The 8,652-nt window shown below is 41.8% G+C and overlaps 1 long non-coding RNA gene across 1 annotated transcript; it reads right to left on the reverse strand.

Moving 5' to 3' along the window:
- Nucleotides 1-1,309: 1,309 nt before the first annotated feature.
- LOC104462058 lies at nt 1,310-3,059 on the reverse strand. Its single transcript, XR_727555.1, has 2 exons — nt 2,986-3,059; nt 1,310-2,891 (listed from the first exon to the last, which is right to left on the reverse strand). It is a non-coding gene; the product is annotated as an uncharacterized LOC104462058 (long non-coding RNA).
- Nucleotides 3,060-8,652: the final 5,593 nt, after the last annotated feature.

Below are 8,652 nucleotides of genomic sequence, written 5' to 3' on the forward strand. Positions count from 1 at the left end.
CCCCCGCGGGACCGGGACCCCCCGCAGCAGCCCCGGCTCAGCCCTGCCGCCCCCCCGGATCCAGGTGCCGCCACGCCGGGCCATGCGCTGTGCTCGCTTTGATTTATTTCGCTCAGCTGTGAGCAGTTCCTCGCGATTTCAGGGGAAGGGAGGGGGGTCCTGCAAATTCTTACTCACTGAAAGCAGTGGGTTGGCGAGACCTCACTCGAGTTGTACCACGGTTACAGACGGAGTAAATCAAGTTTAGAAATTAATCTTCGCCCCGGCTTTGAACATACTGAGACAGAACGCTGGAACCGCGACGAAGAACCCGAGCCGTTTTCCTGGCTCCTAAGGGAAGATGACAGGATAAAAAAATACCCGCACTTGAAAGTCGGATTATTCACACCTGCTCCTTTCCATATTTCTTAAATGAAATGCGCCCCAAGGAACTCGGAAATCTATATTCAGTGATGAGTATGTTTTCACGGAACAAGGTGGCTGTGTAACGCATCCGCAGGGTGAACACCCCGGGGAAGCAGCCGCTGCCCCCAGCACCCCGAGGCCCGGCAAGGCAGAGCCTGCGGTGCCCGGGCTGAACGGCCACGGGCCTTGGACAGGCTTTAGCAGAGGTGAACCGGGAGAAACCGGGACAAAACCCGGCCCTGCCCGGCGGCAGCGCCCTCCTCACCCGCTGACCTCTCCGGCGCTCCGCAGATGGATGGGAACGCCATCGGGAGCATCCCAGCAGCCCTGCGGGCCTCGCACCTTCTGCAGATAACGCCTCTGGGTTTTTGTTTAAATGCTAAAGCTGCATTTTGTGAATTTCTGTGGGTTAAATTTGAAGCTCTTTCAACAAATTACCTTGACAGGTCACCTGTGTAACTAACGCCTCCAGAGGGATTGGGGCTATTTACGGTCCCGCAGTTCACGGCTCCGGTGAGGTTGTTTATCTACAGCTGAGGCTCCAGCCCGGGTTTGAAAGGGCAGTAGATTTTTTCTAAAACCAGAGATAATCACGAAGGAGTTTATGGTGGCATATTTATTGACCTGCTGGGGACTGGCTTCTCGTGAATAGCTCATAAAGTTGTATTACTCTCCGTACATTAGCACTCTCAGTCTTAACACAAACTCCTAACGGCCTTTTCCTCGGTTCCTGTTGTGTTCTGATTAACACCAGAACCACATGCTGTTACACAGGTGTTCATGCAAAATACAGCCCTGTGAACTGGCAGGAGGTTAACAGGTAACTCATTAGTAAGAAATGTGACAATTTAATAATTTCCCTGTAATCCCCAGTGCCCAAATTAAAGGGACAGACACAGCCGTATTCACCATGATCAGTTTTATTGCTTGAGAACCAGAGTACTCATTTCTAAAGGCCTTCAAAGTTAACATGAGTTGAGTTTGCTTAAATAGAATTACTGTGTGGTTATAATGCGACATGGCACAGTAACAATACAGAGCTGCGGACACCCCTTGGGCAACAGTCCTCAATATAACCCCAGACTGTACTGTTGCGAAAACGTTCTGCAAGCGGACATAAAATCATTTTCAACGGTAGTGATTTATACCAAAATCAAGCATCAATCTAATGCCATCACGCAGTCCATGAACTCTGTAGTGTTCTAAATTAAATCAATAAAACATACATTTGTGTTTCATCAACAGACTCCCTAATCACCTTTTAATGTTGTATTTAGTGGTGGGAGAAAAATGTTCGTAACAAGATTATATTGTAGGCTGCACTGAGCTACTAACCAGGAAAATTTACAGTCATTTTTTTCTTTAACACTGTATAAATACAGCCTGTGTCCAATACAGTTGCTACCTGAAGCAGACTATTATTTTCTTCTCCCATGTTGTTATTGTTTCCATATAGAATACTTGGCACCATAAAACAGTAACAAAAGACGGACAAAAACGGTTTACAAAATTCTGGAAAGTTACACCCAAACCTAGCTAAGAACTTCACATTCAATCCTTAATATTACATAGAAAGAAGGGATTATAGGAGTAACGAAGTGAAACTGCTAATATATGTGCTATATAGTACGCTATATATCGGTATCCAGGATGGCACTGCTATATATTATTATATAAATGTTGGTTGTTGATGTACACTTAACTAAACCTGCTAAGACTCCAATACTAACTGCTGATATGGCACTCTCGAGCATTCATATTGGAAAGTATATTTAGCGTAAGTTTTGGTCAGGTTTATAAATTATTTATATATCTGTGTATATATACACATACATACATATATATACACACACATATATATGTATGTATACAAAGCAGCTGCTGTGTGATTCAAAAACCATGTAACATGGCAGTATAGTAAATAACATGAGAAAAAAATTATAAAAATGAAAACCAAAATACTAAAACTAAAACACAAACCATAAGCCTTGGTCAACAAAGAAAATACCATTTAAAACCATCAATATCTCTTATCTATACAATCCAATGTACAAAACCCCAAAGTGGTAAAGATATATAATGCTAGGCATGACACCTTTAAAAGTTTATAATAGGCTGAAATAGCTTTTCCACATCGACAAACACTTATTAAAAGTCGAAACTGTGAAATCTAAAATACATAACATCTCTGCTGTCTATTTAGAGTTTTGGCAACAGAATCGTGACATATATATAAAAAATAATTCCACATTTCTACTTGATGTCACATGAACATACAAGACAGTGAGGTATGTGAGGCTTTTCTCGAACATAGTCCAGATGCTGAAGCATAGTGTACGATCAGCAGTCTAAAAATGTGGCACTCGGGACTGGATTTATCGATACAGCTGTTAGGATTATGTATTTCAGGATCCTGCACCTTCCTTCCCCGCATTGCTACAGTGTGGTTTCACGGAAAATCTTCTCATTTCGTAGGCATCTTTTTCCTGTTGCAGAATTGGCATTTTTTTAAAAAGAAAAATAAACACAGGGGAAATGATGTAGAAAATATAAACGTAAAGGAAAAAAAATGATATTTACCACCACATCACTGCACGACACAACACTTGTGCACATTTGCAATAGGTTTACCTGCCCCAGCAGCTATTCGAAAGGACAGGAACACAGGCTGCAGCAAGTTAGGGAAAAATAGAAGTTACACATCTGAAACATAAACTTTTTTTTACAGTCAGTAGTAAACACAACAAAAATTCCTCTATGACTGGAAACAAAATGATGCAATAATATCTTTGTTTCATCTAACTACAAAATGCACAAGAGAACTGCATCAGCTTCTCACAGAGCTCTGCTCCCACTGAAACCTAAGGGAAGATCTGCCCCTGGTTTCTGGGGGGGGGGTCCCACACACACCTCCCTTCTATCACAGAACTAGCTCTGCTGAAAGGGCCATGCTGAAAAGACTCACGTTAAGTACACCGGTGACAAAGGAAACAAAAATGATTGTTTCTGAACTGTCTCTCCCTCAGCTCTGACTCACCAAACCTTTCATTCTACTGGGGAAGTTACTAAACTTCTGCATTTTAAAAATCTGATTTGGATGATTCTGGACCAAGTACCTTACTCTGAGCCATTCTGCCTTAGAAAAACAATAGCCTGTCCCACAAGAACCCTGACCGTGAAAGTAAATACAGGTACGTATTTGTGAATGTGGATTTACTTGTATACATGCATACATGCACACGTACCTGCCCATTACCCATCACTGAATTATCATTCAAGAGCCTCAGCACTCTCTCTAGGACTGATACATTACTACTGTCCTACAGTTTACAAGGTTTTTGCAAGTTTCTACTTGAGATTTTACACAGTTTGATATAGTTTTTATACAGGTGTTCAGAAATAACCTCCTACTCCTCATTCAGTTTTGTTAAAAGACAGCAAATACTCAGTTCTGCTGTATTTCTGACTTAGCTTTCCATCTGGCATCTTCAGCAGAGAAGACTGTTAACAGAATCCTTGCCTTTTTCTTCACTTTAACAGCTGGTACTTATGTAAGTCTATATCCTTTTTCTCACTTGCTGCTTAAATATGGAAGTGCCAGTACATTATTTTACTAATAAGCAGCTAGGCATGAAATCAATGGAAACGATGTTTTGTAAGCAGTTTTGATAACCCAGTGAAAACTCTTGTGTTTTACAAGAATAGCTGTGAGGGCACAGGCAGTTGCTGCTCTTCATTTTGCACTGTATCAGGCTTTCATGCTGGTGCACATCATCCTGCTCTTTATTTGATTTCATACAAGTATCTGCTCTAATATACTGGCTGATTTCAGTTGAATTAACTTTAAAACATTTTTGAGGCTTTACATTAAAAACAGGACAGAGATATGGTTGACTTAAATATAAAATTAACAGAAGCCAGAGCATACATTCTTCTTCCCAATAAAACAGACTTAGAAGACACAACACTAAAATGTTTAATTTAATTACCTTGTGATCTCCCATGCAGACATTTGGCCCAATGTGGTCATATATCACTATCTTCTCATCATTTTCTGACTAGTTAAAAAAAAACAAACAAAAAAACCAACAAACCACATCAAAACACCGGTCAGTTCAAGTATTCTCCACATTATAGAATCAGAAAGAAACACGGAAATAAGTTATGCAAATAGTTCAAACCAGTTTCTGAGTGAAGGGACACGAACACATCTTTGCGTGGCTTCTCCAGAGAGAGACCACGTAGAATGAATTTTTACGTCCAGAACTGCTTGCAGCAATTTGTGCAAGCTGTCCATGTAAAACGACTCATGGAGTCACTGCATTCACTCCTTGCTTCTGGGACCTCAAGGAATCTGAGTAACACTTGGAGAGAGGAAAGGAATGACTCAGTTACGACTGCGTTCAGCCTTTTGCAGGGACACACAGCTAGCACATTTGGCCAGTCCTTTTTTCAAGAACAACACACAATTTTTATTGAATTAGGTGGGGTGTATGTTGTGCTTTGAATTCAATGCAATCCGCATATTGCCTTGTAAGAGCTTTTGATTTCATCATAAAGGTGATTTTAAATGTTCAGAGATATTAATGAACTATTTACAGTTTATAATCTTTAACCATTTCTATGAGATACATTTCTTCATCTGAAAAAAAAGCATGAAGTGATTTTAAGAAAATCAGCAGCAAATGAAAGATGACATTCTTCCAGTCTCCGTTATGAATTGCTTTCATTTTGTTCCACGTTGAACTTCATCCGTATACGCTGACTTCTTTAGCATTTGTAGCTTAATGAATAATAAAATTGTACTCATCTTTCTGCCATTTGCAACAAATGTGCTTTTCAGACTGTTTCGATTCTCTAGCACAGTGCTTCAGGAATAAATACAAACACATTGCCATACAAGACAATTTCTTATTATGCTAAACCATTCCCGTAAGCTAATTAACTGCATCTGCACACTCTCAAGTCTCTAATACAATCACGGATGTGCTTTAAACTAGTTGGCGATGCTAATTTATTTTGTATGAAACAGTCAGGACTTTCTCAGCTGTAATCAGTCAAGTCTGACTGGGCAATAACTTTATATAAACAGTAGCATTTAGGACTATAAAGTTACAACTGAATTATCTTTAATGCAGTAAGGAAGCTTAAGGTCAGATTTACTTTATAGCACGGTTGTCTGCCAAAAATATAAAAACATAACCTTCTGCATTGTATGCATGAGCACTTTCCAATATTTCAAGATCATAATGCCACTAGCATTGGAAGTGGGGATACATTCATCAAAAGCGACTTGATAATTTACAAAGGCAGCATAAAATTGTGGATTTTCAACTGCATAATCTTTAGACAGATAAACAAATTACAACGGTGCACAAGCAGAAACAATATACACTTGGCTGAGCATTCATTACTTCATGCGATCAGGCATCAACGCAGCTCCCTAGCAGTGGGCAACCTTTGGTGTTTTAGGGCTCAGGAAGCATAAAATAACATGATGGTGAGGTAACCGACCATAGCATGATAGATGATGTTGCATGAAAGCTGTTTACAGCCCCATGTCTGTACAATCTGTAATGCCTACTGTGTGGCTGAGCACACCCTACAGTGTGGCAATTTCTGCATGCTGTCCTTTCTTTACATAGAATTAAAATGCAGATTTACTACAATTTTTGTTTGAAATAAAATATAGAATTGCTAAGACAGAAAAAGAAATTATTTATTTGCCTGTAGGAGAAATTAATACAGCAAAATAATTACTTGTGTAAGGATTTTCAATAGCTACTTACAACCAAAAATTCTTTAAAAATTCATATACATTTATAATCCAAGGATTTGTTACTGTATAATCAGTTAATTAAAATTTGCTTTTAGTTTCTTCATAGTTCCTTTTAAAGCTTCAAGGCATAAGTCCCTGCAATGGAGTAAATTCTCAATGTCTTACTGTGCAGAACCACAGAAACTTTAAGGTCATTCTGCCCTGTCCTCTATCAGTTCTGCATTCCTTTCTACTGTATATTTTCATTGAGTTTTATGGGTCAGAATTACAGTTTGGTTTTGAGCCGGACACGCTAACCGCTTTATTGGTACAGCCTCGCTGAGCTAACAACCACGCCAGTTTGGCCGCCTCTACATCTGCAGTTCTGCATTGGCACTTCTGGAGTTACCCCGACTGCCTGCTGCTAACGTGCAAACGCAAAGCTGCAGAGACAAAAATTATACACATTTTAAAATGTAAGCTTTGACTGCCCAACTGACTGGGTTCTGTTCCATGGAGACTAAGAATTGGGCTAAGGGACCCAGTAACAGATTTCTTTAATGCTCTAACTTTGTTTTCCTTTGTTTAATTTTCTCCCATTATATCCAAGTTATACCCCCCTAGATAATCTGAAAGAATTCCTTTCCCTCTGTACTGTTTACACTCTTCAAGCCTTTGTGTACACTTCTATCTCCTTATTCATAGCTTAAAAAAAAAAAAAATCTTCCCTCATTGGCCCCTCTTTCCATGGTTTTAATCCTTTGTTCTTTAGGAATTTCACGGGCGCCAAGTACTATCTGTAATATTTTGGGTAAAGTCTCACTTTTTCACATGATATTTCTGTATACGAAGATCAAGTAACATTGATTTTGACATTACTGTTTTACTATAAAGCCTGTGCTCCTCTTAGCTTCGCTGGTTTTTTAATTAAATACTGCAGTACATGCAGTACAAAATTTTGGGTGAAACGTCAAGCTATCATGCAGACGCTTCTTGCACATGGAAACGTGTGAGGAAGTGCGTCGGACTGAAACTTGAGTAGCTATGGAAAAAATGTTCTCAGCCTTTCAGTGAGTTATATACTGCAAAGCAAACAGTCTAATCATGAGATAAATAACACTGATGAGAGAGAGGAGGTTATAAACCTCAGGAGAAAAAGTTTCGAGGGTTTCATTAATTTAAACAGAAAAAATAGCCATGAACCTGTAGAACATGGATTTATTTGCAAAGATTACTTTCTGCAGCTCACTCCCATTAAACTGTATTAGTTACAGAGGTAAATACAGACAGACACCTGACTTTGGGCAATTTTGGCTTTGGTGAGTCTGTTCTGTTCGAGGCAGTCACACCATCTGGTCAGCAAGACAAGCTGAGCGCAGCAGTGCTGGGCAGTCCCAGGACACCCCTCCTCGCACGGCGCCGGTGCCACGGCTGGCACGGCAGGAGACGTGGCTCAGGGCAGAGCGGCACGGGCGAGATCTCCTGACACCACGCAGCCACTTCCTGACGTGTTCCTGCTCCTGCAGGAACAACTGATAGCCCGCGTCAACAGGATGGGTCTCCAGTCGCCAGGAACAAGCACAGAGGGAAAACAGAGTGGCGTAAGCTGGCACACGTACCCGGCTGCCCCAGCTCAGTGTCCCCAGAAAGGAGGAGAGCAGAGCGGAGTAAGGAGAGAGAACAGGAGAGAAAAGGGAAACGGGAGGGCTCGTGAACTACATTTAAGTCATTTAACCCTGGACAGAGCATCACCAAGCTTACCTTGCCTCTATACTCTAGAGTCCCAAGAGGAACTATATGTTCTAAAAATGTTGCACAATCGTATTTTTAAAGCTCTAATGGACTGTCTCAATGTAGGCGCTGAATTGGTGTACCAGAGCGTGGAGCCCACCTGCTGGAGACCCTGTCCTCATTCAGGGGATAGCGACAGGAGATTTGGCCCATGAGGATCTGACATACTCTTGGGAAATCCAGTTCTCACCATCAGCAACCCAGGGAACCTACATCTACCACGCCTGCAGCCCGGGTCCCCCAGGCTGTTGCTATGAAGGTTTTTCTTCCAGTAGCATCACCCTTGGCCAGCAGCCGCTCCTGGTCACTTCTGTCTGCAGCTGGGCTGACCCTCCATATGGGCAGGGCTGCTCCTTACGTTACTGCACAGCGGGCTGGACTGGGGCACCGAGGGAGGCTTTTTATGTTTTGTTATTCTCTTTTAAAGCAGGCAGTTTCCCAGTCTGGTGCACAGACGCCCCAGCACAGCGCTGGCAAGCACAGAGCAGCGCAGGAGAGCCGACGGGCAGCCAGCGTCGGCAGCTCGGAGAGTGGCGTGTGACAGCTCCTGCTTTGGTGACTGCCAGTGGGTAACTGGGACAAATCCATGTTCTTGGGTGGAAAGCAGTGGAGGCACAACAGTTTATTATTGCCATGGCAAGCTGTCTCCAGCTCGGCGAGCGCCTGCTACAGGCACCTGGAAATTCAAGGACAAGCAG

This window comes from Pterocles gutturalis, unplaced genomic scaffold (genome assembly GCF_000699245.1).
Source record: "Pterocles gutturalis isolate BGI_N339 unplaced genomic scaffold, ASM69924v1 scaffold45462, whole genome shotgun sequence".
NCBI classification, from domain to species: domain Eukaryota; kingdom Metazoa; phylum Chordata; class Aves; order Pterocliformes; family Pteroclidae; genus Pterocles; species Pterocles gutturalis.